This window comes from Lissotriton vulgaris, chromosome 4_1 (assembly GCF_964263255.1).
Source record: "Lissotriton vulgaris chromosome 4_1, aLisVul1.2, whole genome shotgun sequence".
Taxonomy (NCBI): domain Eukaryota; kingdom Metazoa; phylum Chordata; class Amphibia; order Caudata; family Salamandridae; genus Lissotriton; species Lissotriton vulgaris.
Window position 1 is genome coordinate 988,168,675 of NC_141691.1, and position 23,219 is coordinate 988,191,893.

Genomic DNA, 23,219 nt, shown 5'->3' on the forward strand with positions numbered 1-23,219 from the left:
GAATGATTCCCTGCAATGCAGGCACCCTTACATTATGGTGCAACGGTGCCTGTGTTGCAGGAAATCATCCCTGCAATGTAGGCACCCTTGCACTATGGCGCAAGGGTGTCTGTGTTGCAGGAAATCATCCCTGCAATGTAGGTACCCTTGCACTATGGCGCAAGGGTGTCTGTGTTGCAGGAAATCATCCCTGCAATGTAGGCACCCTTGCACTATGGCGCAAGGGTGTCTGTGTTGCAGGAAATCATCCCTGCAATGTAGGTACCCTTGCACTATGGCGCAAGGGTGTCTGTGTTGCAGGAAATCATCCCTGCAATGTAGGTACCCTTGCACTATGGCGCAAGGGTGTCTGTGTTGGCTCAAGACAGTTTTTTTAGCACCAGCAATAGGTAAAACACATGGATGTGCCATATTCATGTGGCGCATCCCTGCATTTTTTAAATGACGCAGCTTGGCAAAGCAGATTTGTTTGCACCGTTGTGCTGCATCAATTCATTGTAAATATACCCCAGAATGTTTTACCCGGTGTAATTCTATAAATAAGGGCAGTGAGCCGAAATGTATAAACACTCACAAACACATATACATACTTGCAGAGGCAACAAACATTGGTATTTACATAGCACTTTCAGTAGCATTTGATAAAAACAATTCCCAATGTATGAGGGGTCACTAGTTTTTGTATTCTCAAAAACAAAATCCTACTTTCATATATTGTTTTTGAAAATAAAAAAACATGCCAAAAGGTTGACTGATGGTACTATCATTTTGGCAGAGCCGTCCTTCAAACTTGTAATACATTGAAGGAACTGCCTTGACGACGGTTCCTGCCTATGTTAAGAGGTGTCTGTTGGGCCAGCGGACATCTCTAACCCCTTAACTGCTGCTGTCGGCCAACGGTCGTCACGAGCACTACCTCCCCAGTGCTGCGCACGACTGTTGGTTGACGGGCCAGCATTCATTATCCGAACGTTCATCACTGGGCGCTGAACGTTCGACGCTCTGATGAGGCTAAATTTGGCAGGCAGAGGACCCTCAGTATGGCGGGAGCACAGTGCTCTGCCATGCTAACGGTTTAACCTTCGTCCTCCAAACTCTAAACCAGGCCCCCACCAGGCCCCCAAGTATTGTACATCAGTATGGTCCAGTCAGGGGCATGAAAAGACTCAGCCCAATTGAGGCGGTGTTACTCCACCAACACATTACCATCTCGAGTCCACCCAGGAGCAACAGATGGCCCACCCGTTGGTGGCACTGTTAAATCACCAGGAGAGTACTATATGGAATCAACCCTGGAGCCACACATGGGCACACAGATAGGCACTCACAGTCACACTCAAAATATACAGGCAGACAAACCCGCACAGTCAATCTGTGGCACTCAAAGCTATAGATTGACCATGAAGACACTCAGGACCTGATTTAGAGTTGGCGGACGGGTACTCCATCATAAACGTAACAGATATCCTGTCGCCATATTACAAGTGCGTTATTTCCAATAGGATTTGTAAAATGGCGAATGGAATATCCATCATGTTTGTGACGGTGTAATCTGTCACCAAACTCTAAATCAGGCCGTCAGATGCAAAAAAGAAACAGTCTGTCACTCTAAAACCCAGAACTACAGACCCTCCCAGACTCTCACTTCATGACATGAGCAGATAGTGACAATCCTGTGGAACTGCCACATTGTTTCCTCCTAAGTCGAACATGTGTTCAGACCAACTTTGAAAAGTAAAAAGTGGGAGCACATTTACATTATTAAAGTGGCATCCATTGTCTGGGAGCACACCCTGTCCCCTACAAATATATGCATTACAAATGTTGTTGCAAAATGCTTATTCCAATGTAAAGCCACATACGTTGTGAAAGGGCTTTACTGAGGTGTATATGGAACCTCCTCCATCTTTTATTCCAAATGCGGAGGTGGCTGAGAGTATAATACCTGTGATCACCCACAATAAAAAAGACATAGAATTGTAAAAAAAAAAAAAAAACTAACATTAGATAAAAAATAAAAAAAGCTGAGTAAAGGAAACCAGTGCAGGAGTTCCAATAATTATATTAACAAGTGCTTGTCCTACTAGTTCTACTAGTTCTATAGGAATTCAAAGCATTCGTTCGTAAGAATGAAAACCTTTTGACAGGCAGCATGCAAGCTTTCCTAACTTGGCCTATAAACATAGTGAGGCTTAATAGTTCGCCATGTCACTTCTGACAAGGCAGAGGCAGGCTTTACGTTTTTATCCACAAGTGAGACATAAATGTCAGAAGCATCATGTTGTTGGGGATCACCCTATCTATTTGGAAACCACCAGGTACGACTTCCAGGTTGTGTTCCTTCCAGCTGCTTGGACCAGTGCCCTAGAAGGCATTGTCCAGCGACCTCAAGGCCCATCCGTCTCTTTCTTAATTTCTTAATCTAACAGTCCCTTTATGTGATGCCTTTTAGCCCCTCTATCATAATGTAAGTAAGTAATCTATTGAACATACTTTCCAAATATTGGATTATCAATATTTCTGTCTCATTCCTCACAAGCAATGGTTGATCATCACTGCTGTATGCAGCCACCCTCTAGTGTGTTGCATGGAGCGTTTGTGCTTGAAATTCTGTGACTTCCGACAAATTAATCTAAAAATACAAATGTTTACAGACTGCACCTAGAGAAGACGTTCTGGAGAGGCCAGAATGCGTCGCTTTACGCACCTCTCTCCTTGGAAATGTCTTTTCTTTGGTCCTTGTATAACTTTGAAGTGTGGAATCCTGAAGCCTCCCTGCCTTAGGTGCCTCCTCCCTTTAAAGTCTTCAATACAAGACAAAGAAGTAACAAAATGCCGTCTGCAGTCTTCTACCTCTACTGATTCCCTTGTGTGCTCTTTAGGTGACAGAAATATCTTCAGGCACATGCAATTTTGGACGGCTAAAGCATGGTGGTCTGGAAGATCGAGTATGGATTGACGTGATACGTTAATAGCGTAGCCAAAATATAGAGGACCAAAAAATTGAAAGGTAAGCATATCGCAGGGAAGTTTAGATTTACGGGCTTATTTACAAGCACATTGCATCGCTAGTGCGTCACTTTTATTGATGCACCGGCAGCGCAATGGGCTTCCCCATATTTACAAGGTCATGTAAAGTCACTCTGCGTGACTCTTCATGGCCTTGTAAATATGTTTCCCTTTCAGGCATGCCTCAGCGTGGAAGGGGCGTTTTGTGGGTGTTGCTGTGGGTGTTCCCACGCAACATCCATGGAACTTAATGTATTTCCAGATTTACAACATTTTGTAAAACATGTGAATGCGTCAGAATCGCACACCTCCCCAGGGGAGGGGTAAGGAGGCGCAACGAGGAGAAATACTTTTATATCTCCTCGTTTTTTCTTCTTTCTGTGCGTGCTGCAGAGGAAAATGCCTTTAATGATTATTTTTCTGCAGGAAGGTGTTCCCTCCTGCACGACAACATTTATCTAGTTAGTGCAGGCACCCTTGCAAAATGATGCAAGGGTGTCTGCCCTGGCACACAGCTGCTGTAGTTCGGGCTGGACTGTTCCCATGAGGCACAGTGTCAAGGCTGATTTGCATATAGCCAGTGTCTGACCCAGGGTGGTGGGGAGTGCAAAAAACTATGGATTTAGGCCCAGATCTTTGTACTGGGGTGAATGTATGACATTGTTCTGCATTCTGTCCATCAACTTTGTTTTTTGCAATTTTCACCCCGAGTGGGCTGGGTATGCTCAGACGTGAGTCCCAGGCTCTCCACATCACTGGAGTCAAGCTATCCAGGCTGAAGAAGGCTGATAGCCAGAAACCAGTCCTTGGATGCTTGATTCCGGTCTAGGAAAGACATGGCTTGGTAGTTCGGGCTGGACTGTTCCCATGAGGCACAGGGTCAAGGCTGATTTGCATATAGCCATTGTCTGACCTCGGGTGGTGTGGAGTGCAAAAAAAGATGGATTTAGGCCCAGATCTTTGTACTGGGGTGAATGTTTGACATTGTTCTACATTCTGTCCATCAACTGTGTTTTTTGCTGTTTTGCGCCGGCACGGGGAGAAGGACAGGAATGCACCATATCTTGTAGATTCAGCTCATTCCTACCCTTTTATTTTAACAGACGGCAGCGCAGGAGGAAGTTTGCTGCACTGCAGGGCGTCAAAATATTGTATATGAGGCCCCATGTATTCTGAGGCCCCATGTATTCTTAACTCCACGTCTACGTACCTTGAAGATTGTATTATTCAAATCCTTGCCAAAATAGCTGCCACCGTTTTCAGCTGTTAGCCAGAAGATACTGGCACAGTGCGTGAACTGGCATCATTCTAAAATTCTAAAAGCCCCATTACTGCCGAGAAACACAAATGTGAACCCTTTGCTGCAATGTGGTTTTTAGTTGAGACCTGTTAAAATGATATAAATATATGAAATCATATAAATACGTCTTCTAAACACCACATATCAGAAGTAACCACCTGAATAGATAGAGTTGAAAGAAAAAAGAAGACCGAGAAGACAGTGTATAGGTCACTAGATTGAGATACCTGTTTATAGGCGGAACAGGGTGTGTGTTAAAACTTACATTTCAGGGTGATCTACAAATATAACCAGGAATTGTCAGAGTTAACGAATTTCTCCATTAAACAGCGGCATGCACCCTGGTCATACTGGGGTAACATTCAATGTTTTTGTAATCTGCCTGCAAAGCTTGCCCTTTTTAAAAATCACACAGCATACAGGGATGTGAGGTAATTTGATTTTGTAAAACATATTATCCGGGTCATTAACTTGATGTTTCTACTTCAAACGTTACATAAATGTAAAGAGGAAGTAGGGCAGTGTGCACAATCACTACTTCCCGTGCTCATCCTGATGCACTGCCCATTCTGTATGTCTTGTAGGTAGTCAGTGAGCTCTATCGAGAATTTTCGGGTGAAGAGGGTGCTATTCTAAGGGTAATTATATGTCAAGGACGCATTTCTGGCCCATGCTTTCTATATTTAGAGAATGTCTTAGCGGGCAGGTGGTTTGTGGGTGAATAGTTATTTTGTTCATATGTATATTAAACGTGGAGAAAACAGTGGATGTATGACGTTACAACGCGTTATTTTACAACGCAGACCGTTACATCGCAATTTTTACAACGCAGGATCCATTACAATGCATGCCTTTACAACGCATGTCATTACATAGCAGATACTATTACAACGCATGCCATTACAACGTAAGTATAGGTAAGTATATCTATTTTAAAAAATGTAATTAAGTTAATTTAATTAATTTAATTTAATTAATTTAATTTAATTAATTTTGAAATAGTAATTAATTTAATTTAATTAATTTAATTCTATTAATTTAATATAATTAATTTAAAAATTGTAATTAATTTAAGGTAATTAATTTAATTTAAATAATTTAATTTAATTAATTTTAAAATTGTAATTAAATTAATTAAATTAATTAAATAAATTTAATTTAATTAAATTAAAAAATGGAATTAATACAATGTAATTAATTTAATTTAATTTAATTAATTTAATTTAATTAATTTAAAATTGTAATTAATTTAATTTAATTAATTTAATTTAATCAATGTAATTTAATTAATTTATAAATTGTAAATAATATAATTTAATTAATTTAATTTATTTTAATTAATTTAAATAATTTAATTTATTTAAAGTCGTTTTTAAAAAAAACTGAACACTAAAAATACCCCTGTACCCCAAAACCCAAACCCAGCCCTAAAACCTAAAAATACCCCTGTACCCCAAAACCCAAACCCAGCCCTAAAACCTAAAAATACCCCTGTACCCCAAAACCTAAACCCAGCCCTGAAACCTAAAAATACCCCTGTACCCCAAAACCCAAACCCAGCCCTAAAACCTAAAAATACCCCTATACCCCAAAACCCAAACCCAGCCCTGAAACCTAAAAATACTCTGATACCCCAAAACCTAAACCCAGCCCTGAAACCTAAAAATACCCCTGTACCCCAAACCCCAAACCCAGCCCTAAAACCTAAAAATACCCCTATACCCCAAAACCCAAACCCAGCCCTAAAACCTAAAAATACCCCTGTACCTCAAAACCCAAACCCAGCCCTAAAACCTAAAAATACCCCTGTACCCCAAAACCCAAACCCAGCCCTAAAACCTAAAAATACCCCTATACCCCAAAACCCAAACCCAGCCCTGAAACCTAAAAATACTCTGATACCCCAAAACCTAAACCCAGCCCTGAAACCTAAAAATACCCCTGTACCCCAAACCCCAAACCCAGCCCTAAAACCTAAAAATACCCCTATACCCCAAAACCCAAACCCAGCCCTAAAACCTAAAAATACCCCTGTACCTCAAAACCCAAACCCAGCCCTAAAACCTAAAAATACCCCTGTACCTCAAAACCCAAACCCAGCCCTAAAACCTAAAAATACCCCTTTACCCCAAAACCCAAACCCAGCCCTAAAACCTAAAAATACCCCTATACCCCAAAACCCAAACCCAGCCCTAAAACCTAAAAATACCCCTGAACCCCAAAACCCAAACCCAGCCCTAAAACCTAAAAATACCCCTATACCCCAAAACCCAAACCCAGCCCTAAAACCTAAAAATACCCCTATACCCCAAAACCCAAACCTAAAACCTAAAAATACCCCTATACCCCAAAACCCAAACCCAGCCCTAAAACCTAAAAATACCCCTGTACCTCAAAACCCAAACCCAGCCCTAAAACCTAAAAATACCCAAACACCCCAAAACATATACCTCAGTACCCCAAAACATATACTCCTATACTCATACTTATTTTTAAAATTACTTAAATTAATATATTTAATTTATAATATAAAAAAACATAAATAAATATATTTATTTATAATTAATAATAATTAAATCAATTAAATAATATTAAATAAAATTTAAAAAAATTATATACTTACCTATACTTACGTTGTAATGGCATGCGTTGTAATAGCATCTGCTATGTAATGTAATGCGTTGTAAAGGCATGTGATGTAATGGAACCAGCGTTGTAAAAGTTGCGTTGTAACAGAAGTCCGTTGTAAAAGTTGCGATGTAACGGTGCAATACCGAAAACAGTATTTTAGGACACTAGCAAGCTGACTTTCACCCCCTCCCAAAAGCTTAGCGCGGGTATTTTAAATGTATTTAGTGACTCATAACTACTTGTTGGCATCTTTGTGGAAAAGTCTCTTTCTGGTGAATCCTGCAGACTCCCCTCCCCCCGTGACATGGTCATGTGTCTTCTGAGAGTGTGCACATACACCTAAAAGGACCCAAACTGAAAGGCCATCTCAACTCGACTCTCATTTTATTTATCAATATTTAGCCTATTAGCCGCGTGTGCTTGTTAGTCATGGCTCTTTAACAACTCTGTTAATAACAAGCCATTACTGACAACTACGACTGACAGCTCTGGCATTGAGGGCTGGCTAGCCTTCTCCGTTTCCTGTGAGTCCTCTGGCGCTCTGAATGCAAGCAATGGAATGCTCCAAACAAATCCCAACGCTGCTTTCATGCTGCAGATGAGCAGAATGAGAGCACTGCCAGTATTGGCTGCGGCAGGCGCTTCTCGGGGCAATGAGTACCTGTGCCTGCTTTCCACCTAGCTGTCCTAGATAGCTAGTTGGAGAAGTTTACACTGTGCATGTCAGCTGGCCGTTGCACGACGGACAGCCAAAATGACATGTGCAGTGTAAACAGGTGGAGTGAGCAACACTCCCTTATCGCCAGTCAGTAGCAGTGGCCCGCCCCAAACACGGCTCTGCTGGGGAAAGGGAAAAATGAAATGGTTATAAATTAATTTTATTACTATTTTATTTTTCACCTTTGGGTCTGTGCTGGCAGCAGGGGGGGCGACGCCCCTCTGCCCTAATGGACGGTCCAACGCTGTACACACGGCCAACATGCAGGACAAGTCGAGTCCCTAAATGCAGTGCTGCAGGGTTGAACTTCTAAAATAATCACTATTGAAAGTCAAAAGCATGTGCACATGCTGTAGCAATTGACAGGACTCCTGGAGGCTTATCAGAAGTGCGAAGCCTGGCGTCAAACCTTAATGCGGAATCCTGTGGTTATTCTTCCATTATTGTCCTGTGCCATAAGCACCTGTTTACAGGTTGAGTTAAAAACACATGTACTTCAGGGAGAGTGAATAAATGGCACTAGGGTCCTCTAGTGGGCTGACCATGTAAGCTGTCTCATCATTAAAGAAGGCAGCAGGCTTCTTGCTTGCTTGCTACCAAAAATCTACAAATAAAGTTGCTGAGAGAGGGGACCTGGAAAACCCATGGCTTCGAGAATACCGCCCCCTCTTCTCCACCTGTGATGGGGCTGGCTTCCTGCATGATGCTCTGCAGCACTGCTCATGTGCAAAGCTAAAGCTTCTAATAAAACAAGCATTTGCAATGCAATGGGTCTCGCCTTTATGTATTTAGCTATGCATCACATTAGCCTGGGTGTCGAAACATAAACTGTTCTTTAACATAGAGTTAAAGTAAGCACCAAACTGCGTGCCATGACAGGTATGGGAACACATGGAGAGAAATATTGCCTTTCAGTGGGAAATGGGATAGTCCAAAGCTCTTTTTTTAATATAAAATCAGGGCCTTCGTGGTCATATCACTGAAAATATTATTATTGTATATGGGTGCTCATGGAAAGACAATTTCTATGAACTGGACTCTACAGAGAACTAAAGTGATTCTAGTATTTTACTGACCTCTGCTGGTCGTTTTCTATCAAGAAAGTTAAATAGAGGCAGTTGCCAGAATTTTTTTTAAAAAGAAAGTCCCTCAGTAGAGAGCAATTCTGTTATTTTACTGACCTCTACTGGTAGTTTTCTATCAAGACAATTAAATAGAGGCAGTTGAAGAAGCAGAAAGCAATTCTGGTATTTTACTTACCTCTACTGGTCGTTAGTCCCTAAGCGGAAGCAGACAAGTCCTAGGGCTGATCTCCTGAGCCCACTAAGTACATACACAAGAGGTCTTCAATGCTCAACCTAAAAATGGATCTACTCAAAGCTTCCTGTTTCGCTCTTGATTTCATAGAATTTATGATTAAAATGTCAATGATCCATTTAATGTATGTGAATTGCTTGAACCTTGTGAATTAAATTTAAAGGGGTGTTATAGGATTATTTAGGAAAGTGTTAATCCATGAAGGCATGGGGAAGACGTTTCTCTTCTGGGTGGAGCCTAGTTTGGAACTCTGAAGCCTCTTGAGGGAGACAAATGAGAGTCCTGATTCACAGAGATTTTATTGTTTGTAGTGGTGACTTGGAGTACTTTATTCTGAAGTAATGTGTACCTCTGGAGTACTCCAAGTGTAAGTCACAGCAAAATATTCATGAATTAGCTCGAGATGTACCTTGAAAAGGTGTATCTGCTGCTCTTTCTAGACCGGTAAGAGCAATAGCACAAGCCGAGGAATTTTGCCCTTATCCCAGGGACCCGATTTGTGTCGAGTTACACCCGAATAGCCAGGCCTGATTTACAAAGACTTTTCGTTGAATGGGAACATCTTACACCATCCTGAGGTGTGATATACTCATGAATGTTCAGGAATAAATCCTGCTTACTCATGGTTTTCTTGAGCAGGTCTTTCTCGTCAAAATTACTTTCATGCTATGCTTTTTGAATCAGGCCGGGATATTTAAATGCACCTCACATCTAAAAGAGGAGTAGGAGACAATTACTTATTGACAAAGGTTTGTGAATCCAGTCTTTGGGGTCGTATTCATAAATATAAACCTACACTGTTCTATACATTTACACTTGCTGTAGTAACTTTACTATTGTTTCGGTATTCACAAACTATGAGTTTAAATTTTACTACTAATAATTTTTTACCAGCAGTAAAATTACACTTATAAATTGTGAATAGCAAAAAGTAGTAAAGTTACTACAGCAAGTGTAAACTTACACAAAAGTGTAAGTTTATATTTGTAAATCTGGCCCCAAAAACTGGATTAACGAAGCTTTATGAATTAGGACGATTCACTTACAGGGTTTTTAATATATGTTTTTTGACATCTCGACTGATAATGTCCTAGATCCTTGTGTGTAGTGATGACTGTTGGAGATGTTAAGATATTCTACTGCTCTGTTCTAGTGATAAGCGTGGCTCAAATCCACCCGAGTGACTTACCGCACTCACCTATAGTAATTATATAGGAAGTCAGCCGGACAGTGGAGAAGAATAAACAAAGTCTTTATTAGGCCAAACAACACTCATATGAGAGGGCCCTGTCCGACCTCACTCCTAAGAGTGCGAACGAGAGGACTGACTCTCTGCATCACAGCAATACATTATAATGCAACACAGTCCATTGGGGTACGCCCCTTCTGGAAAATTACTGAAACCCAGACCAGCGAACAATGCCATCATACAGCAGGCATCTGCACCTGCAAGAGATACATCGCTATCTTTACTCAAGGCCATGGATCTAGGCTTCAGCGTCTCTGGTGCATGAGAACATTACTGATAAAGAGACTTGTTAGTTTCGGCCACAGCAAGCTGAGAAACGAAAACTGCTGTCTTAGGGAAATTCTCTATTCCTGCGGGAGGGGCAGATGAGCGAGTAAGGCTCGGGGTCACAGAGGGATACACAAAATGGTGGCACACAGGCTAAGCTAGGGAACTAATATGATCACACGTACATTTGAATAATAAAATGGCAAGCGGAATAATTCAACACAGGTGCATATACGAACTTCATTAGTTAGCCATATGATGCTAACTTACATATGAGAAGGGACAGTTGGGGCATCGAAAAGTGAATTCTGTCAGACCCTCCTTTTAGCATCATTGGCTAACTGCGGCCACATTTATTTGCCAAAAGGTAGTGCCGGCATATCCATTCTAGGGGCAGAACACATTAATTTTTTCTTTCTTTTAGTCTAAAACATCCTCTGAAATAAACATCAACCAACTTGCATCAGCAGGAATTTCAGTAATCATTGAAGTGGCATATTGACCCGACACCTTCTTTTGTGGACGCAAATTCGTAGCACACATGGAGCAACATGGAGGGAGGCAATATACACAAAGGCAACATGTCAGTATGACGCTCACCACGCCCACCAAACCCATCAATATTTTCCAACCCCAGGAGGAGAAGGCACCCCAAAGCCACCCCTGTAAGGACCATGTCCCGTTATCTTGATGTAGTTCAGTCGCTAATCTATGTAATTTCTGTACTGCCAAGTTAACAGTCGGAGCTGAGTCAGGAATATACACACAACAAGACGTCCCGATGACGCGACAGGCCCCGCCCCTATCTGCCAGGATGACGTCAAGCACCATCCTATTTTGAATCGTGAATAATCTCATAGCCTGAATCTCAACGGATATGTTAGTCGTAATGTCGGCTTCAGTAAGGACTACCTTCTCCATTACCCTGGACAGTCGTCGAATGGCCCTACTGTTAAATATCGGACCCCAGAAAGGTAGCAGGCCCTTAGAAAAATCAGTCCATTGCTGGTACGAGGTGTCTGTCTGGTCAACGTCATCTACCTGGAGCTCCCTCCTTTTACGCTGCTCTTGTGGACCGGGAAATCTACGATGTGTTCTGTGATAGTCAGAAGGGGCCACATATACGGGAGGAATCATATAGGCCAAGTAACACACCCCACCCCAACCCTCAGGCAACCATAAGTATCCATTATCTCCACACACAAAATAGATGCTGGGGGGTGTAACCAAAGAGGGGCTGAGAGGCAAACGTATCAATGCCGTCACGTTACAGGAACTATTACCAACCTTAATGGGACCCCTTCCCTCTATGCAGAAAAATGTCGAGGGACCCACCACAGCCAGGGGTATCAGAGACTTGACACTGTCATTTCCCTTTGGGGGGTGTCTGTAAGACAGGGAGGAATTCAACTGCAGGAAGCTATCCCTAACTTTGTCAGTATCATTTGGTATCAAAAACCGGCCCAACTTTTTCTCACACGTCTCTATAAATGTCTGGTCAAAACGCCCGTCAGTATATATTCGTCCAAGGGAAGAGGGAGGCAAAGGGCGTACTCGCATTGTCATAGTCGACCCCCTATTCTGCAGTCTAGGAGTCAGAAAATCTGGCTGCTGAAAATATTTAACAAGACCTATGAGAGTATACCACCCCACACAACTATTCACAGGAGTCAAAGGAAGTGCTAGAAATCTATCTTTCTTGTAGGCAGCAGAAGGGAGAAGCCCACAGACCCAGCAGTCAGTCAAATTGGTGGTGGCATGTGCATGGTGCAAAGTCTTAATAAAAACATTTTCTTTATAGCCCTTTCTCAACATACGTTCACCATAATCCACAGTAATCATATTATGTTCAGGAACGGCAGTAGGTGTGGGTGCAAACACATGAACGGGGTAGGCTTTATCCAGGAAAAACAATATACCAAGAGTCACTATAAAAGCAATTAGAACAACAATGATGACCACTATTTTTCCTTTCCGGGAAAGGGCCAACCAAGGGGAATCAGGCACGGGTCTCGGAGGAGCCGCAAAGGGCTGCTCCTCATCAGGGATGGGGCGGCCAAAAGGATACATTCTCAAAAGCGTTCAAAATATATCAAAAAATGAAAAAAAGAAAAACACTTCTACTAAAAAAATAGTCCCAGACAGTCCGTGAAACCGGCCAGAGGGGTTCTTCAACCCTAAAAAGGGATCTTCTCCCTGTGTCCTTCAAAGCCTCACAGGCAGGCTTTTACCGTCCATACCTTATTCCAACGTCGCTTAACACACAGCAATTGAAAACAGGGGAGCACTTAATCCGGGCCCCGCACCACTCTATAGTCTCATAGAACACAATCTTCGGCTAAACACCAGGGCTCTTACAAGTCCATCCCTACCGCTAAATCTTCGTATTCAGAAAGTCCACTAAGCCCTTCTTCCAGTGTTTAGACCATCGTATTTGTCACTCTTATTTATTTTCTTCGGGCCGCAGATTATAGCGAGTGCTCCCTGGCACTTCGGGATCAATGAACAAACCAGGTGTATCTATGGCAGATGCTGGACTCTCTGATGTCTCTTCACTAGTAGCAACGGGAGTAGTAGAGCTCGCTGAAGCACTTTTCTCTGCACGTGCCTGTGAATTCTCTTTTGCACTTTGCTCTTCTCCCCTCAGTGAAGCATCCGAGAAGGGAACATATCTGGGTATTTGCTCATGTTCCTGGTCAGCGATGCCTTCCTTTACCCATTGGTCATAGTCAAGTCAAGTCATAAAATTTATATAGCGCACTACATACCCAGAGGGTCTCAAGGCGCTTAGGGAGGGGAGGAGGATTACTTGTCAAATATCCACGTTTTAAGTTGCTTTCTGAATGCTAGGTGGTTCTGGGTAAGGCGAAGGTAAGTGGGAAGTGAGTTCCATGTTTTAGCTGCCAGGTATGAGAAGGATCTACCTCCCATGGTGGTCTTGTTGATGCGAGGAACAGTGGCGAGGGCTTGGCTGGAAGATCGTAGTTGGCGGGAGGGGGTGTAGAAGGACAGTCGTGAGTTGAGGCATTCTGGTCCGATTTCGTAGAGTGCTTTGCGTGCGTGGGTTAGAAGTCGGAAGGTGATCCTCTTATTGACGGGTAGCCAGTGGAGGTTTTTCAGGTGACCAGAGATGTGTTCGTTACGCGGGATGTCTAATATGATCCTGGCAGAGGCGTTTTGGATTCGTTGGAGTTTTTTCTGGAGTTTAGCGGTAGTACCTGCGTAGAGGGTGTTTCCGTAGTCCAGTCGGCTCGTGACCAGAGCGTGGGTGACTGTTTTTCTGGTTTCGGTGGGGATCCAGCGAAATGTTTTTTTGAGCATGCGAAGAATGTTGAAGCAGGATGAGGAGACGGCGCTGACTTGTCTGTTCATTGAAAGTGAAGAATCCAGGATAACGCCTAGGTTCCGTGCGTGGTCTGTCGGGATGGGTGCTTTTCCAAGGGCTTCCGGCCACCAAGAGTCGTCCCATGCAGAGGGGGAAGTGCCTAGGATGAGGACTTCTGTTTTATCTGAGTTCAGTTTCAGACGGCTGTGTTTCATCCATTCGGCAACTTCTTTCATTCCTTCGTGTAGGTTAGTTTTGGCGGTGCTAGGGTCATTGGTGAGTGAAAGGATCAGTTGAGTGTCATCCGCGTAGGAGATGATGTTGAGGTTGTGTTGGCGGGCGATGGCCGCGAGGGGGCTCATGTATACGTTGAAGAGGGTGGGACTGAGTGAGGATCCTTGTGGTACGCCACAGATGACTTCAGTGGCCTCGGACTTGAATGGTGGAAGGCGGACTTTCTGGGTTCTTCCGGTGAGGAACGAGGTGATCCATTCTAGTGCTTTTCCTTGGATTCCGATGTTTCTGAGGCGTTGTAAAAGGGTGCTGTGGCAGACTGTATCGAAGGCTGCAGAGAGGTCGAGGAGGATGAGGGCGACTGTGTCTCCATTGTCCAGTAGAGTTCGAATGTCGTCTGTTGCTGCGATGAGGGCGGTCTCAGTGCTGTGTTTTGCTCGGAAGCCAGACTGTGAGGAGTCGAGGGATTTGTTGGCTTCGAGGAAAGCGGCGAGCTGGTTGTTGACAGCTTTCTCGATGACTTTGGCCGGGAAAGGAAGGAGCGAGATGGGGCGGTAATTTTTGAGTTCGGTGGGGTCCGCTGTGGGTTTTTTCAGAAGGGCGGTGAGTTCTGCGTGTTTCCAGCTTTCTGGGAAGGTGACGGAGTTGAAGGAGCAGTTGATGACGTCTCGGAGGTGCGGTGCTATGATGGAGTCTGCTTTGTTGAAGATGTGGTGAGGGCATGGGTCTGTGGGGGATCCTGAGTGGATGGAGTTCATCAGGCGGATGGTGTCCTCAGTGGAGATTGGGTTCCAGTCGTTAAGGGTGTTCAAGGGGGGTGAATGTTCAGCATATGGTTGGGTGGGTTGGTCTCCGGGTTGGTTGTCGAAGCTGTTGTGGATGTCTGCAATTTTGTTGTGGAAGAATAAAGCCAGGGAGTCGCAGAGGGCTTGAGAGGGGGTGATGTCGTTGGAGTTGGCCGAGGGATTGGTAAATTCCTTGACGATGTTGAAAAGTTCCTTGCTGTTGTGGGCGTTGTTGTCTAGTCGATCCTTGAATGCTGTTTTCTTGGCCTTTCGGATTAGTTGGTGGTGTATGCGGGTGGCGTTTTTGAAGGCGTCCTTGGTGCTAGTGGTTGGGTCTTTTTTCCAGGCCTTTTCAAGGGAGCGGCAGAGTTTCTTGGACTTCTTAAGATCATCGTTGAACCATGAGGCTTTCTTGCTGCCAGGTTTGCTTTGACGTTTTTTCAGTGGTGCTAGGATGTCGGCGCTGTTGGATAACCATAGGGTGAAGTTGGCGACGGCTTGGTCTGGGTTAGAAGAGTGGGCTGGGGTGTTTAGAAGGAGCGATGAGGAGATCTGGTCGATGGTGATTTTGTTCCAGTTTCTTTGCAGAGTTGGTTGGGGGTGGTTGATGGGTTTCGGCTTGTTGTAGGTAAAGTGAACGCAGCTGTGGTCAGTCCAAAGGAGAGCCGTGGTGTGGCTGAAGGAGACGTGATTGCTGGAGGTGAAGATAGGGTCGAGAGTATGACCTGCTATGTGGGTGGGGGAAGTGACCAGTTGTTTAAGTCCGAGGTTGGCGAGGTTGTCCAAGAGGGTGGTGGTGTTGCGGTCGTTGTTCTTTTCAAGGTGAAAGTTGAGGTCTCCCAGAAGGATGTAATCTTTGGAGGGGAGCGCGTGTGGAGTGATGAAGTCCGTGATGTCCTCACTGAATTTTGCGCGGGGTCCTGGTGGTCTGTAGAGGAGGGTGCCTCTGAGTGTGGTCTTGGGGTCGATGTGGATCTGGAAGTGAAGGTGTTCAGAGTTGGCGAGATTGACGTCAGAGCTGGTTGAGATGTGGATTGATTTTTTATGGACGATAGCGATTCCTCCTCCTGTGTGGCCGGTACGGTCCTTGCGTGTGATCTTATAGTCTTCAGGGATGGCAATGGTGATGTCTGGGGCGGAGGAAGCGTTCATCCATGTTTCCGTTAGGAAGGCGACGTCTGGAGAGGTGGTGTCTAGTAGATTCCATAGGTCAATGGCGTGCCTGTGGACCGATCGGGTGTTGAGCAGGATGCATTGTAGGTGGTTGGGGTCAGGAATCTGAGGTGTGATCGTAGCGGAGTTGTAGACGGTGCCGATGAATTTGCAGGAGTAGCAAGAGAAAGGTCCATGGGTGTGTCCAGGAGCGGCTTGGACGCAGTTGGGGGCGCGACCGGGGTGAAGGGCTAGGAGGGTGGCGGCATCGTAGGTAATGCGGGAGGGCTGGGAAATGTGAGGACCAGGGGGTCTGGCGCTGGGCGCGGTCCAGGCGCGGACGGGCGTAGACGGGCTTACCTTTGGCGCACCTTCGGCGCGGATTGGGCGCGGTCGCTGCGCGTGGACGCTGCGCGCGGGAGTAACTGTCATATATGGATGGTGGAGGGGGAGGGGCGAGGGCGGCTCAGCTGGGAGGCGGGGCGGGCACACGAGGACGACAACACGACGACCCAATCGCCTGGGTTGATGGAGTGTCCGGGCCCCTCCGGCAACGGCTTCAAGGTGTCTGCTACCTGCTGATGAATAGAACGAAGATCTTTAGTCAAAGCATACAAGTAGTCTGTCAACAAAGGATACTGAATTTCGGAGAAGCACTTAGGGCTGGGCACTCCCCAGACATTGGCCGGGCGGCCTAATATCACTTCATGGGGGGAGATGCCCGTCTTCGAATTTACAGTCACTCTTGTGGAAAGTAAGGCTAAAGGGAGGGCATCTGGCCAACGGAGACCTGTACTCTCCTGTATTTTGGCCATTTTCAATTTGAGCGTTCCATTAAACTGTTCCACAAGTCCCGCTGCCTGAGGGTGTAGGGCCGAGTGGAATTTTTGAGAAATCTGTAAGCCTTTACATATTTGCTTGACTAATTCTGCGTTAAAGGACGTACCGTTATCACTCCAGATCACCCTAGGTAATCCAAAGCGAGAAAAATACTCCTTTATCAACATTTTTGCAGTAGAAATGGCCGTGCAGTCTTTAGTTGGATAAGCCTCCACCCACCTGCTAAAAGCACATACAACCACAAGAACATATTTTAAGTTGTTGACCCTCTCCATCTCAATATAGTCCATCTGAATCACCTCGAAAGGAAAAGAGGGAGGTGCAAAATTTCCAGCTGGGACAGGTGTACCTTTTCCCGGATTGTGCCTCAAACACACCATGCACTGTCGGACCAAGTGAGTCGCCACTTTGGAGATATTCTTATTGCTCCACACTGGGTCCAACAATTTACATATGCCTTTTGCACTAATATGTGCAGGCCCATGCGCCATCGTCACCACTGGAAGAACATACGCATTCGGTAATAACCATCGACTTTTATCGGTCACATCTGTCCAGCATTCATCTGCATCCAATTGTCCCTCACCATCCTTCCATGCCCTTAATTCATCTGTAGTCACTTTTTCTTGTATATTTTTTACACTCTGCACAGTATCTGCGAACATGTTAACATCTGGGACCCATCTAGCAGGTCCTGCCACAAACATCCGTGGTAATTTTGTCCGAGCAGTCTCTTTTGCTGTTTCATCTGCGAAGGCATTGCCTCATCCCACATCATCCACTATCGTCTTGTGTGCACTACACTTTATCACAGCCAGTCGCTTGGGTAACGTCAGTGCCGTCATCAGTCGTAATATCAGTGGGCCATGCTGTATGCGTTGTCCATGTGAAGTCAAAAATCCCTGTTCCGCCCACAGTTGCCCATAATTATGAGCCACGCCAAAGGCGTATTGGCTGTCAGTATAAATATTCACGTCCAGTCCCTCACTCAATTCACATGCTCTCAGTAAGGCTATTATCTCAGCAGCTTGGGCCGAATTGTAAGGTATCCTAGATGTTTTCACCACTGTCTGTAATGTCGTTATTGCATATGCTGCTGTCGATGTACCATCTGGTAATTTGAAACAAGACCCATCTACATACAACTCCCCGTCCGGTTCATCTATGGGCCTGTCTGTCAGATCCACCCTCCCCTTTGTCTCCTCTTCTGTCCTGTACAGACAGTCATGTATGTCATCGTCCTTTATATCTGTGGGGATAGGTAACAATGTGGCAGGATTCAATGTAGCACACCTTTTGATCGTCACATGAGGGGCAAAGAGAGTCATCTCATAACCGGTAAGACGAGCACTAGTTAAGTGCTGCGTCTGTGTTCTGTTTAGTAAAATGTCTACAGCATGCGGTATCATTACTGTGAGATCTGATCCCAATACGAGCCCTGCCGATTGTCTTATAGAGACCGCAGCAGCCGCCGTGGCTCTCAGACAACTCGGCAGTGCTCTTGCCACATTGTCAAGCATTGCGGAAAAATAAGCACAGGGTCTCTGTTTCCCCCCAAAACACTGAGTTAGAACAGACAACGCGCAACCTTCCGCCTCATGTACGTAAAGAACAAAAGGCTTCTGGTAATCAGGTGTTCCGAGAACGGGCGCAGAACACAAAGCATCTTTTAGTAAATCAAACGCTTCTTGACATGCAGGGGTCCAGGGTAGGGGTTCGCGCACTTCTTTGGTAGTCAAATACAATAGGGGTTTCGTTAGTAACGCATAGTTAGGTATCCACTGGCGACAATACGATGTTATGCCCAGAAACGCGCGCACCTCTCGCTGCGTGTTAGGTACCTTCATGTTAGTGATAGCTTTTATGCGCTCTGGCGTCAATCTCCTCCCCACTTTCGAAAGGAGGTGACCGAGGTAGGTGACCTCCGTTCGACAGTATTGAAACTTTGGAAGGGACACTTTATGCCCCCTTTTCGCCAAATGATGCAGTAATTTGACAGTAGCATCCCGACAACCCGTCTCGTCGTCCGACGCTATCAGGATATCATCCACGTACTGCAACATGACGTTGCCAGGTGGAAGTTCCAGTTCATCCAATTGTGCCTTCAGAGCCTGACTATATATGCTCGGACTTTCAGTGTACCCCTGAGGAATTCTCTTAAACCGGAAGCTTCGGCCAGCCAATGAGAATCCGAATAGATAGCGGCTGTCTTCATGTACAGGAATACTGAAGAAAGCATTTTTCAAATCCAGGACAGAGAAATATTTAGCAGAAGGGGGAATCATCGTCAATATCGTAGTGATGTCCGAGACCACTGGGTATTGTGGCTCCACTACTCTATTCACGTGGCGCAGATCGATCACAAACCTATAGACATCAGGAGTATTATCAGTAGCTTCAGGTGATCGTCTTTTAAGGATAGGTAAAATAGGGCTGTTACATATGTTCGAATCCGTCTCTTCCACTACACCAGACCGAATCAAGTCTTGTATTATTTGTAACAGGGCCTTTTCTCCCTCCCTAGGAATCCTGTACTGTGGAACCCGGGGTAATTTCGCTCCCACCTTTACTCTTATTGTCACCGGGGCTATATCCATTTTGCCTACATCTGTGTCATTTACAGCCCAGAGACTGTCGGGTATTCCTTGGAATTCAGGTGGTAATGGGTCATCTTTGGAAAAACACTGTAGTGGGCGAGCGACATTTGGGCCTAACGTAAGATACACACCATCCGGGGAACAATAGATAGTGGCGTGCAATCTCTTCAAAAGATCTAAGCCCAACAAATTTTCTCCACAATTCGAAGTCAATAGGAACGGTGAATCAACAGTAAAAGGACCAATCGTTAACGTGAGGGGTTTAGAAATGGGGCTAATCATCGGGGTACCTGCAAAACCCACAGAGATGTTATTCTTGCCAGACAGAGCCGCCCCTGGGACCCGGGAATGAGCCACTGAACTTTTCATTGCACCCGTATCCACTAGAAATTTTTGGTGAGACCCCAATAAGTCTGCCTCGACATAGGGTCCCCTTTGATCAACTTCCACAGGCACTGGTCCCTCGCTCTGTCCTACGCTGTCCTAGTTATGGGAGAACCCTGTCAGATCGTCCACTGAGTAATCATCATTATAGTACTGACCGCCGCCCCTCTGCAACTGTTGTCTGTTCGCGCTGTTGTCAAAGTAATTACCTCCCGGTCTCCCGCCTCCTTCCGACCGTGCAGCCTGTCTCCCAAAATCACCACTACCTCTTCCTCGTCCTCGCCCTGGACCGGCATTCGACTGAAGCAGTGGGCAATCCCTCCACCAATGCCCCTCCTGCTTGCACTTCGCGCACTGATTCGGTCCCAGCCTTTCCCTACTCTCACCTCTCCCAAAGCCGCCACCACGACTCGGCGCCGCGCCTCTTCCTCTGCCTCTAGCCACTTGCTGCAACAAAACCCTAGTCTTCAAATCCTTCGCCTTCTTTTCCTGCTTGTCCTTACTCTCATTTTCTCTGTGCTCATAATACTGTGCCATACTGAGGATACCTGAAGGAGAGGACTTTGTCCACGTGCTCTCCGACGCTTGCAATCTCGCTGAAATTTCGGGCAATAAGTTCATGACAAACCTATTGACAAAAAGTCGCAACCCTCCATCCTGTGACACATCTTGCCCACTAAAGTCCATAAACGTTTCTTCAAACCTCGTAAAGAAGTCCGAGACTGCCTCATCCTTTTTCTGCTTACAACCGTCCACTTGTCCCAATCTACCTTCTTCGGGTGAATGAGAGAATGCATGTATTTTATTATGCGCCCCGGTAAAGCTAATATCTCAGCCTTTGGCTTTTCCCCCGACTTACGTTCTTTATCCCAATCCTGTAATTCCTGCCACGTACCTCCTAATTCTTCCGAATGATCTGTACCTTTCGCCTGCCGCCATACCTCGACTGGGACCAAAAGCCCAAAAAACAACTCAACATCGGCCAGAGTCATTACAGTGGAAGACGCAGCTTCCGTTAGTTCTTTATAGTAGGCAGTAGGGTTCTTCCTAGAGTCTGGCAACTGAGCCTTCAATGATAATACCTCACTTCTCTTCCATGGCGTATACACCAATTGTTCCTGGAAGTGTGCATCTATCCTATTCCTAGTGACAGCCTTCGTAACTGGATCTACCATTTCTGGGATCTCGGGATGAAAAATAGGGTGCACTTCACGCATTGGATGTATACCTGGAAAATGGGGCGTACCTGCAGCAGGCAATTCATTTCTATACTGTAGTAGAGCCTTTAAACTACGCATCACCTCCTTCACCCCAGTATTCGTTCTGAAAGCTCCACTCTGTATGTCTCGCAACGTCGCCGGAGCCACACCTCCATACCCCTGTTCCCATAGCTGTATCAATACATTCGACATATGCCACAAAGCGTGTTGTTGCATCAAGGGCTCAAAATCTTTCATTGTGGACCAAATATCTTCGAACGAGTAAATATTATTCCTCGCTCACTGGCATGCCTGATTAGCCACTATACTCTTCTCATCTAAACCAGCTGTAGAACGCGTAAGCAACTTCCGTACCTGTGTGAGTAGTCCGCTCCCTGCGCCTCGGCTCGGCGTTAACATCTCCTGACTGGGGGTGGTACTAGCTGAAACAGTAGGGAGTGCTAAAGAGAATTGGGAGGGTGCAGGTGAAGTGGTCTGGAGTAAAGAAACAAGCGGTGTCGGGGGCGAGGAAACTGCGCTAGGTTGAGGGGCACTCGCTGATGGACCTGGCACCCCACTAATGGAGGCCGGAACTGGCAAAGAGGGATACAAGGACTGCGGGGCGTACGGGGGAGGGGGTCGGGTATTCAAAATGTCTTCCATCTCATCTGGGTCATCCTCTCGCACTACATAACTTTTATTTTCTTTCAACCTGCAAAGCCTATCTGCGCGCTCCAAACGCAGCGCGTTCTCATTCCCAACCTGTTCTCTCGCTTTCTGTGCCATAGTCTGCGTGGACTTTTTAAAAGCCTCTTTCTCGTCTCTCATCTTTCTCTTCCTAGCTTCTTTCTGCCACACCCTTAAAGAATCGAACATGCTTTGACGGCTACGCCTAGCAAACAATTTGTCCTGTAAATAATCCAACTTAGCTTCATCAAAAGAACCCGTCAAGGGCCATTGCAAATCCACATTGTCAGCAGTGTACCGGTGCCACAAAGTACCAAACAAAAGCGGGACCAATCCATGCTTGACGTACATATCAAAGCTTGGAGTGCCCTCAGGGGGTGCAGGTTGGCTCTCGGCCAGTCTAGTATCTGAGGGTCGACAACAACATCCAAAACATCGTAACTTACTAAAACACGGCATTTTTAAAACAGTTCTCTGTCAACAAACTTCGTTACCTTGAATCACTTAGCTCGAGCTCGTTCACACACACATATAATTATGCACTGGGAAATCACGCACACACATATACAATACCTCCAAACACGTGTTACCAAATGGGACAAGGCCCGTCGACCAAGTCCTGGGGAACCTGGACCCTACCGCAGACCGAACAGTACACTAACTGTTCTGAGGATGGAGGAACAAATCCGCTCCCCGTGCGGCACTATGGATCACTGCGCACTTTACCACGGGGGACCCAGGTCTCACCTCTACTGAACCACCACTCTAGGAGTTCAGGGTAAGCACCGGAGTCCACCCACAATGAGCCACGCCTTCACCACAGTACCACCCGGTCGGATCACTACAAACAATATATCTAGACGTCCCCCCCAACCTCGTCAAGTCTGTCAGAGTGCCTGCTCGCACTCTGAGTTCCCCAGAGCACACTAGCCCCAGGAGCACACCGGCTCCTCAAACCACTGGAGACACCCTAGTCTCCCGGAACACTCCAGTTCCTGAAACAATCACAGGTGGACCACTCACCTTCCGTAGGCGGCACCGACCTCTACCGTTCTCCACCTCCGGCTGCCAGGACCAACACGGTCAGCTTCAAGTTCCGCCTTCTGGACCCCGGCGTAAGATCCGAACCGGGACCTCTCCCGATCAGCAGGGTGGGGCAGCGCTGCGAGAACCAAGCTCGGCATCAGATGGATACCCGGGCCCACCGTGCCGACCAGTGGGTCCCCGGTCTTCTGCTACCCCCTTACGGGTGAGAAAGATCCTTATCGCGGGGTTCCTGTTCGGGCGCCATCTGATAAGCGTGGCTCAAATCCACCGAGTGACTTACCGCACTCACCTATAGTAATTATATAGGAAGTCAGCCGGACAGTGGAGAAGAATAAACAAAGTCTTTATTAGGCCAAACAACACTCATATGAGAGGGCCCTGTCCGACCTCACTCCTAAGAGTGCGAACGAGAGGACTGACTCTCTGCATTACAGCAATACATTATAATGCAACACAGTCCATTGGGGTACGCCCCTTC

At 45.8% G+C, this 23,219-nt stretch overlaps 1 protein-coding gene across 1 annotated transcript in view; it reads left to right on the forward strand.

Moving 5' to 3' along the window:
- Positions 1-23,219, forward strand: part of ANKH (ANKH inorganic pyrophosphate transport regulator) — a 508,089-nt gene that overhangs the window by 429,963 nt on the left and 54,907 nt on the right. The window lies entirely within an intron of this gene.